Source organism: Gossypium arboreum, chromosome 10 (assembly GCF_025698485.1).
Source record: "Gossypium arboreum isolate Shixiya-1 chromosome 10, ASM2569848v2, whole genome shotgun sequence".
In the NCBI taxonomy this organism is placed as follows: domain Eukaryota; kingdom Viridiplantae; phylum Streptophyta; class Magnoliopsida; order Malvales; family Malvaceae; genus Gossypium; species Gossypium arboreum.
The window spans coordinates 55,414,084-55,424,544 of record NC_069079.1 but is presented as its reverse complement, the minus strand read 5'-3'; the positions used below and the strand labels follow the sequence as shown (position 1 = coordinate 55,424,544).

The 10,461-nt window shown below is 36.0% G+C and overlaps 1 non-coding gene across 1 annotated transcript; it reads left to right on the top strand.

Moving 5' to 3' along the window:
- Positions 1–9,234: 9,234 nt before the first annotated feature.
- On the top strand, positions 9,235–9,340 carry LOC128283070 (small nucleolar RNA R71). The gene has a single exon (XR_008273412.1). It is a non-coding gene; the product is annotated as a small nucleolar RNA R71 (small nucleolar RNA).
- Positions 9,341–10,461: the final 1,121 nt, after the last annotated feature.

Sequence of the window (10,461 nt, the reverse complement as noted above, 5' to 3'; positions counted from 1 at the left end):
TAATTTCACACGGGTGAAGGACACAGGCATATCCCAAGCACACGGGCGTGTGCATTGTCTCCACACGGGAGTGTGATACTTAAACATGAAATTTTTCTAAAATTTTCTTAGGTTCTCGGTTTAGTCTCGGACCAACTTTAATGCATGTTTTGGACCTCGTAGGTCCATAATAGGGACAAAATGATTTTGTATGATTGGTTTTAATTTGAAAAATAAATTTTACAACCCGTATTCTCAGAATGTTCATGTTTTTGTACTGTAATACCTTGTACCATGTACCTTATCCCAGTCTCGGGTACGGGTAAGGGGTGTTACACATGAAACAATAATAATCCTGACCCACAAGTTTATCCAACATCTGGTCTATGAACAGTAGCGGGAAATGGTCCTTTCTAGTTGCTTTGTTTAATTTTTTATAATCTACACAAATTTGCCAACCCGTAACTGTCCTTGTTGGAGTCAGCTTGTTATTTTCATTCTCCATAATTATGATCCCCCCTTCTTTTTTTTGTATGAATTGAACTAGACTCACCATGAGCTGTCAGAGATGGGGTAAATGATTTCCACATCTAACCATTTAATAATCTCATTCCTGACTACCTCCTTCATAATCAGGTCTAGTCTTCTTTTTCTATCAATCGAGGCCTTCTCACTATTTCTAGTAGGATTTTATGCCTGCATAGAGACTGTGACAGCCCAAAATTGACCCTAGTCGGAATGTGGTTTCGGGACCACAAAATCGAGGCATAAAAATAATTAAAAATTTATTTTGATGCCTATGATATATGTTAATTTGTGTATGACAATTTGATGTTTCGATTTAGTGTTATAAAGGCGAATTCCACTAGAAAGGACTTAGTAGTGAACTTTGAAAGTACGATAGGGAAATGTGTGATGACTAATTAAAGCATGCATGCAAAATAATGGACTTCATGTCAAATTCCCCCTTTTTACAAGTGATGGCCGGCCATGACAAAGAGATATGGGCTAAACATGTCATGAAACATGTTTTGTTGGGCATTAGGGAGAAATAATAAACAAATAAGCATGGGTAAGAAAAGAATGAAAAAAAAATGTGTGAGAGAGTAGTATTCCCCATTGCCGTGCAACCAAGAAGAGAAAACAAAAAATTTGTTCATCCTTTCTCATCTTTTGGCGAAAAACATAAGGAGGAAGAAAGGGATTTTTGCTCCATTTTTTGGTTTAGAAGAGAACTAGAAGGAGATTTGGCCATACTTGTACCAAGATTAAGGTATGTATGAAGTTGTGTTAGGAGTTTCATGCATGTTTTGGTTGCTAACTTGATGTGCATGTTAGCCATGGTTCAAATCTTTGTTATGCCATGGAAATGGTATTTGGCCAAAGTTGTTATGGTGATTAAGCCATTGCATGCCAAGTGTGAAGCTTGATGATGATGCATGCAATGATGGATTGTCTACTCTTGAGTAAGATTTTGAGTTTTCTCTTTGTTTAACCATGATTGAAGTTGAAAAGGGGCATGATTGTCATATTCGGCCATGATGCATTCATGAGCATGGTTCATGCTTCTTGCATGTTAGTTAAAATTTGTGTTTTGGATGGCTATGGACACCTTGAAATTCGGCCATGCTCATATATGTATATATATGTTTGCACATGATGTTTTGGTTGTGAACTAAGTGATGAATATGTTTGTTTAAAGAAGAAGATGTTGAAGAATGATTGTGAAATTGCAAGCACATTCGGCCTAGCACACATATGAGTGCTTGATGCTATAATATAAGTTTTGAGCTACAATATGCAAAGCATTAACTAGTAAAATGCATGCTGTTTTTGTGAGGTATTAAGTGCATAATTGGCTTCAACATGGACATGAATATTCGGCCTTGGGTAGCCTATTGAAGGCCTTAGCTTTTCCTTGATGCTCGAATAAATTGTATTGAATTGCTTGATGTAGTATAAAATGTGCATGACCATTGTGTATTCAAGCAAAAGGGTGGCCATATGACCATTTAAACTCCTTGTCATATTCGCCATAAGCTAGCACAATGAGGTTTTAATAAATTGAATTTGTTTGAATTAGCTCAAGAGCTAAGAGGGCCACAATTGGACAAGGGGAAGGAAAAAGTGATCGAATAGCCGTAAAAGCCGTTCGACAACATCCGAGGTAAGTCCTCAAGAAGTGACCTTAATTGAATTATGTGGAATGAAATATGGATGTATTGATTATTGATTTATGTGTGTATGAGTATTGAATGATACCCGGGCTAAGTCCCAAGGCGATTATGCTAATGATTATAATTGTGTTTGAGCCTTAGTAACGAAAATGAAATATGTATGTCCAATGATTATTGATGTATGTGTGCATGAGAAATTGAATGATATCCGGGCTAAGCCCCAAAGACAATTATGCTGGAAATTATATCCGGGTTAAGACCCAAAGGCAATTGTGCTAGTGGCTATATCCGGGCTAAGACCAAGGCATTCGTATGCGAAGTCATTCTATCCGGGCTAAGACCAAGGCATTTGTGCACATGGTTATATCCGGTTATATTCAAGAATCTTGGGCTGGAGGTGAGTGTTGGTTGCTGTAATAAATTCAATTAGTACACTCGAAAATCCCAAAGAATAAGAATACGTTTATATGTGCATTGGAAAGTCGACATGTTTGAGCAACATTCGCTCAATCGACTAATGAATTTCAGCTATTGAATTGATTGATACTTTGTGAAAGTATATAATGATGAAGTGTGAAGTAAGAATGTGTATTAATGAAATGATGCATTTGGCTATGTGAATGTATTGCTGTAATTAGAGTTGATTATATTCCTTGAGACTTACTAAGCATAAAAATGCTTACCCCGTTACTTGGGCTCTCTGTTTTATAGATTTCGCTCGATAGCAATCGGATTCGGGATCAATAAAGTCAAGTCATCCACACTATCAACGTCTCTATTTTGGTATAAATTTTGGTTGAACTTTGAAATGGCATGTATAGGACTACCCTTGTTGGTTAAATATGTTGTGATGTATTTGTATGCGGCCATGCGAAAATGGCTCGTAAAAGTGAAGTATCGACTTAGACTATTTGCGGTTTGTATATGTATATATATTTGGTGTCATGATGTGACCATGGAATGGAAATGGGAATGTTGGTCACATGATCAGCCATTGGCATGGTTAAAATGATCATATATGAACCTATGTATGGCAAGACTAGTTGGTTCATGGAGACTACCAAATAGGTAAGACCTACCTTAAAAACAGATGCTGCCAGCTGCAGTGACGTGAATGTGAAAAATCACCAAAATTTGTAGGAATGGTATTAAATAGTGAATAAGCTATGTAAATGAACCTTGATGAGTCTATTTTCATATGGAAGAAACGAAATGGTCATAGGAGTTACATGTTTAGAGATATTAAAGCTATTGTGAGACAGGGCCAGAACGGTTTCTGGGTCCCCTGTCGCAACTTTAAAAATTTTCTATAAATTATCCAGAAAGAATTAGGAGTCATGCCTTATATTTACAGATTCCATTTTGAGTCTAGTTTCAGTAGAAACAAACGGCACAAGTATTAAAGTTCTGTACAGTGAGATATTCAAGTTGTAACGCGCGAAGGTCAGAGCAGTAGATCCCTGTAACATGGGTGACTTTAACTAATAAACTGTACCAATTGGCCCGGCCAAAAATTCTAGAAATAAATCCATGGATGGATACATGAGTCTAAATTCAGGGAAAATTTACGAAACCAGTTTCCGAATTTTGAAACTCGAGATATGATTTTTAAGGCGACGGTGATGCAGTTTTCCAGCCTGACTGGAAATGTCAAATTGGTGGGCAAAACAAGTGAACTTGGTTTGTTAACCCCTCGTGTCCGACACCGGCAATGGTCTCGGGTTCGGGGTGTTACAGAGACAAACTAATACCTCGAATATCAGCTATAGCCTACCCGATTACCTTTTTAAACTTCTCCAGAACATCAATTAAATTTTTCTCTTGACTTTCAGTTAACTCAGTTGAAATTATAACAAGCAAAGTAGAAAAGTTACCCAAATGAACATATTTCAAATGGGATGGAAGTACCTTTAACTCTAATTTGGGTGGTTCTTCAATTTATGCCTTAGGTTGTGTGTATTCATTAGATGCTAACCCCGATTATTCGAATTGAGATTGTGGAATGAATCCTTTTGAATTGGCTTCCAACAAGGCCAGATATTCCTCTTTTTCATTGTCTTTTGGTGGATCGGACACTAAGACGCGTTTCAACAAATCATCTACAGAATTGAATTTCCATTTTGTAGAAACCAATTATTCTATCTCAGCCATTGCGGAATATTCTTCAACTGCATCAGGAAATCTCATAACTTTAAATACATTAAAGGTTGTTCGATCATCTTGAACTTGCATGGTGAGTTCGCCTTTTTACACATCAATTAACATTCTACTTGTTGCCAAGAAAGTCCTTCCCAGGATGATTTGATACTTCTTTATCTCCTTCAAAATCCAAGATAATGAAGTCAGCTAGAAATATAAATTTATCAGCACATACCAATACATCTTCGATCTTCCCTTTAGGATGTGTTAATGATCCGTTTTCCAGTTGAAGTGTACCCGTCATCGGTCTAGCTTCACCAATACCCAATTGTCTAAATATGGACATGGGCATCAAGTTAATACTTGCTCACAAATCTCATAGAGTCATTCAACAATAGGATTCTCCAATGTTACAAGGTCTGGTAAAACTCTCGATATCTTACATTTTTAGGGGCATCTTGTTTTGTAGGAATGCACTACACTCCTTTGTTAATGCCATTGTCTCAAATTCCCCAAATCTTTTCTTTTTGGAGAGAATATCCTTCATGAATTTGACATAGTTCAATATTTGCTCAGAGCTTCCACCAATGGTATATTGGTGTGAAGTTTAAGAATGTCCAAGAACATTTTAAATTGGACTTCTTGCTTCTGCTATTGGAGTCTTTGAGGATAAGAGTAGGTGGAATCTTAGCTTTAATTGGACAGCTCTTCTACAGTAATGGTTCTACATTAGTCATAGATGTTAAACTTTTAAGAATAACTTGTTGTGACAATGCCTCATTAGAAGTCACGGAATCTGAGTTCTGTAAAGTGGGATTTTAAACATTCAGTTGATCTTCCTCTTTGTTCTAAGCAACAGCAGGCTCATCTTCAAGTTCAACAACTTTAGGTTCCAACATCTTTCCACTCCTCAAGGTGACAACTTTGCAATGCTCTTTGCCTGCACTTCTTGGATTTTTAGTGTCGCTTTGCAAAGCACCTTAGGGTTTGCTTTGGAGTTCATTGGCTAACTATCCCATCTAGTTCTCCAAATTTCTAAAAGTTGCATCATTATTTGCCGTATATGCTTTCATTAAGTTATCCAGATTGTTAGAAGATTCGACTTGCGAAGGTTTCTGAATTTGTTGGGAAAATATTTACGGGTGATTTGATTGGGATTGCATATAAGAGTTTCTAGGACAAGTGCCTTGATTACTCCACAAGAAATTTAGATGATTGTTCTATGAAGGATTGTAGAAATTTGACTATGAACCTGGGCCACTTCTATTCTGATTTTGGTTTCCCATGTAGTAGATGGATTCTGGATTTGATTGGCAATTTTCAAACAAATGATTGTCTCCATAGTACACACATGAAATGTTCTCAAATTGGCTTGGCTACTAACCTGTCATGTTAGTACTGAAGCCATTTACAATAATATTTTTAAGCATGGAAGACATAAAAGATACTTGGGCTGCCAGCGAAGTAAGTACATAAACTTCATGTACTCCTGCCACTCTTCTTCTTGTAGTTATTCGATTATTCGTCCACTAATAATTGTTGCTAGAAATTCTTTCAAGAACTTTGTAAGCTTCATTGTAACACTTAGAAAGAAAAGCTTCATTTGCAGAAGCATTGTGACAGCCCTATAGTGACCCTAGTCGGAAAGCAGTTTCGGGACCACTAAACCGAGTCACCAAATTTTTTGAATGTGATATTTATGGTCTAAAATATGTGAATATGAATGTGCGAAAATTTTAAGCTTCGATTTAGTTAATTGCATGTGAATGTAGTACATAGGACTTGTGTGACACTTTTGAAATGTGATAGGCTAATCTACAAGGATCTAATAGTGCATGTAATCAAAAGGGAGGACTTGCATGTCAATTTTCCCCCTAATTAGTAGTGGCGGCCATGAGCATGGGTGGACAAAATGTTATAGCTAAAAACATGTCATAGACATGTTGGGTTAATGCATTATGTAAGGAATAATAAAATAAAGAGCATGGGCAATAAAGTATTAGTGTTAGTAGGATGAGAAAAAAAAAAGAAAGAATGTGTGTGATTGTTTCCCCCATTGCCGTGAGTTGAAGGAAAGAAAACAAAAAAAAGTGTTCATCCTTGAACATCTTTGGCGAAAATTTTAAGGAGAAAGGAAGAAGAAAGGTTGAAGAGGTTCTACCATGCATGTAACTAGGCTAAGGTATGTTTGATGTTGTGCCATGAGATTCATGCATGTTTTAGTTGTTAGCTTGAGTTCTAGCTAGCCCATGGTTCAAATCTTTGCTATGTCATGGAGATGGTATTGGCTAAGGTGGATTGGTGTTGATGTCATTTACATGCTAAAATGAAGCTTTGTAATGATGCATGTGATGGTGGATTGATGACTTTTGAATCTTCTTTTTAGCATTTTTGAGTGAGACATTAAGTTCTTTGTTTAACCATGACCAAAATTGAAATGGTATGGTGTTGTGATGCATTCGCCATGGTAGAAAGTAGAGGAGAAATATGGTTGTTATTCACGTTGTTTGGATGAGAAATGGTAGTAAGGTGAGAGAAAATGTTAATGTTTGATTTACTAGTGTGTATATGTGTATTAATAGAGTTTTGAATTTGAAACAAATGGTATGTAGTCAATACAAGCAACCATATTTGTAGGAAGTATTAAGCATATAATCGGCCTCAACCTAGACATGTATATTCAGCCACATGAAAGTGTTGTATGTGTTCGGTTAGAGGCAAGCATATTGATGCTTTTATCTTGACTTAGAAAATTCGGAAAAGGGGAATATTAGCTAATATGTTGAATTCGATTCGTGATTTCGTACATATGTGACTCTAATGTCTAATGTATATATGGGCTAAGTACCTTGAGCTTCTCTTTTGATGTTCAAATGAATTGTGTTAAATTGCTTAATGTGATTAAAAATGCATGACCATTGTGTATTTGAGCTAAAGGGTGGCCATATGACCTATTAAACTCCTTGTCATATTCGCCATAAGCTAGCATAATGAGACTTTAATAAGTTAAATTTGTTTGAATTAGCTCAAGAGCTTAGAGGACCACAGTTGGATAAGGAAAGGAAAAGTTATCGAATAGCCTTGAAATTGTTCGACCACATCCGAGGTAAGTTTTGAGTAATGGAACTTAGATTATGATTTGATTAGATCATGTTTTAAGCAAATCAAAATCATGCTCTTTGTATGTGGCTATTGAGCCGAAATTGCAAGTGTGATAAGTGTCTTGTGTTTGAGCTTTGGTAATGAAAATGAAATACGGATGTGTCATGATTTATTGATAAATGTGCATGGTTATTCGAATGATGTCCGGGCTAAGTCCCGAAGGCTTTGTGCTAAGTGACTATATCCGGACTAAGATCCGAAGGCATTTGTGCGAGTTACTAATTCCGGGCTAAGCCCGAAGGCATTGGTGCGAGTTACTAAATCCGGGTTAAGTCCCGAAGGCATTTGTGCGAGTTACTATAACCGGGCTATGTCCCGAAGGCATTTGAACGAGTAGCTATATCCGGTTAAATTCCAAAGGTACGTGATTCGGGAATGAGCGATCTTGCTGTAAAAAAAATTTCAGTTAATACTCTTGTAAAATCCCAACAATGAGGTATGTTTCGTATGTGCATTGGAATAGTTGATTCCCTTCGAATAATATTCGCTCAGTCGAGTAATGAGCTTCCGGTATTTGGCTAAGATGATCCCTTATGTATGAATATAGGGGTTGGAATGTGAAGTAGGAATGATTTGAGAATATGTATATATGGAATTATCCGTTTAGTTATATGAATGCTATACTTGATTATGCTTAAATTCTTTGCTCAAAACTTACTAAGCATTTAATGCTTACTCTGTTTATTTAATTCTCTTTTATAGATTTTGGTTCTTCAGCTATCGGACTCGGATTTTTGAAGTCGAAGTCGCCCACACTATCAAAGCTCCTTTTGGTATACTTTTGGTTGAACTTTGAAATGGCATGTATAGGACTACCCTTTTGTTGTTGGTCATGTACCCTTGGTTTTGTGTAAATTTGGATAGCCATGCGAAAATGGCTTAAATATACTTTGATCATAGCATTATAATCGTTTTATATGTTGTCCGTCGAGAGGTATGGAAATGTTGGTAACGGTTAGCCATGGGAATGGTTATTCATGATCACTTTTGGAATATGTATGACAAACTCTAGTTGATCCATGGAGGATCATGAAATAGGTAAAGTTTACCTTAAAAATAGATGCTGGCAGCAGCAGTGATGTGGATGTGAAAAATCACTAAAAATAGTAGGAATGGAATTAAATAGTGAATAAATTATGTAATCGAACCTTGATGAATCTATTTTCACAGGAAAGTAACGAAACATTCATATGAACATTATATTATGAGATGTTAAAGTTTTCGTGAGACAGGGCCAGAACGGTTTCTGGATCCCCTGATCTGACTTTGGAAATTCATTATAAATTAAACAGAGACATTTAGAAGTCATTCCATATATGAATAGATTCCTTTTTGAGTCTAGTTTCTATAGAAACAAACGTCATCAGTATTGAAGCCCTGTACAGGGAGATATCCAAATTGTAATGTATGAAGGTCAGTGTAGTCGCACCCTGTAACAGGGGAGACTTTAACTAATAAACTGTACTAATTGGCCCGACCAAAAATTCTATAAAAAAATCAGTAGATGGAAATATGAGTCTAGTTTCAGGAAAAAATTACAATACTGATTTTCGAGTTTTGGAACTCAAGATAAGATTTTTAAGGTGATAGTGACGCAGTTAGCCAACTGCCTGGAAATTTTTAAAATGGACTGTGAAAGTAAATGAATTAAGTCGGTTAGCACCTCGTGTTCGACTCCGGCAACGGTCTCGGGTACGGGGTGTTACAAGCATCTACCACCATTTTTGTATGTGCATTAAAACCATTGTAGAAAGTCTCCAATTGAATGTAATGTAGTAAACTATGGTGAGGGCACTTCGTAATAAATCATTTAATCGCTCTCATGCCTCATATAGAGATTCATCATCAAGTTGCTGGATTGTAATGATCTCATTCTGAAGCTTGGCATTTTTATTAGGAGGAAAATATTTCATTAAGAATCGTTCAACCAATTCTTGCCATGTGGTTATGGAGTCGGGTGGTAAGGAATTCAACCATGCTCACGCTCTATCTCTCAATAAGTATTGGAATAACTCCAATCTCAAAGCATCATTGGTCACTCTGACCAATTTGAAGGAGTCCCTTACTTCTATAAATAAGCGAAGATGAAGGTGTAGATCTTTACTAGGCATCCCACTAAATTGGTCCACCGTTTGAAGCATTTGGAACATCGCTAGCTTTAATTCGAACTACGGTGCATCAATTTTGGGTCTCACAATTCTTGGATTAAGTTCATTGAAAAGAGGAATAGCATATTGGCATATGACACGGTCTCTGTCATTAGTAATAATGACTAGATTTTGAGCATTAACAGCTTCATCTCTTTGATCTTGTTGTGCAAGATTCATTTTTGTAGCTTGTCAATGAGCTACTTGTTCCCTTTTTCTTTGTCTAAAGGTGTGCTCAATTTTAGGATTAATTGGAAGTAGATTGATAATTCAATTTATGTTCATAAACACCTAACAAAGATCACAGAAACAACTAAATTAAAAAAAAAAAACAAATAAGTAAATCAATTGAAAAATAATTAATTTCACAATTAATGATTAAATAGTCCCTGGCAATGGTGCCAAAAACTTGTTCACAAGATTATCGAATAATGTGCAAGTGTACACAATCGTCAATAAGAAATAAAGTAGTTAGTAGAAAGTTACCGTCTCCATATGGACTGTATATGTAAGTCAATAGTTGCACAATTAATAATTGGCAAGTTGGTGATGAAGAATAATGATAGTGAAATGAGTTAACTATCTAGTTTGATTAAAACTCACTAAGTATAAAAATATAAACACAGAATAAAAGATAACAAATACTAACTCAAATTTCAATCATAATGGCATGAAATGCTATATTCATTACTTTCCCATAACTTATAATTATTAAAAACAATGCTAAAGGATGTTATGGTGGTCCCATGATTTAAAACCAAATTCTACAAGTAGTAAGCTGCTCGTAAATGTCTAACCTTTTAGTTTCTTTTACGCATGTCTATGTCTAATCTACTTTAAGTTTTCATATTCAGGCA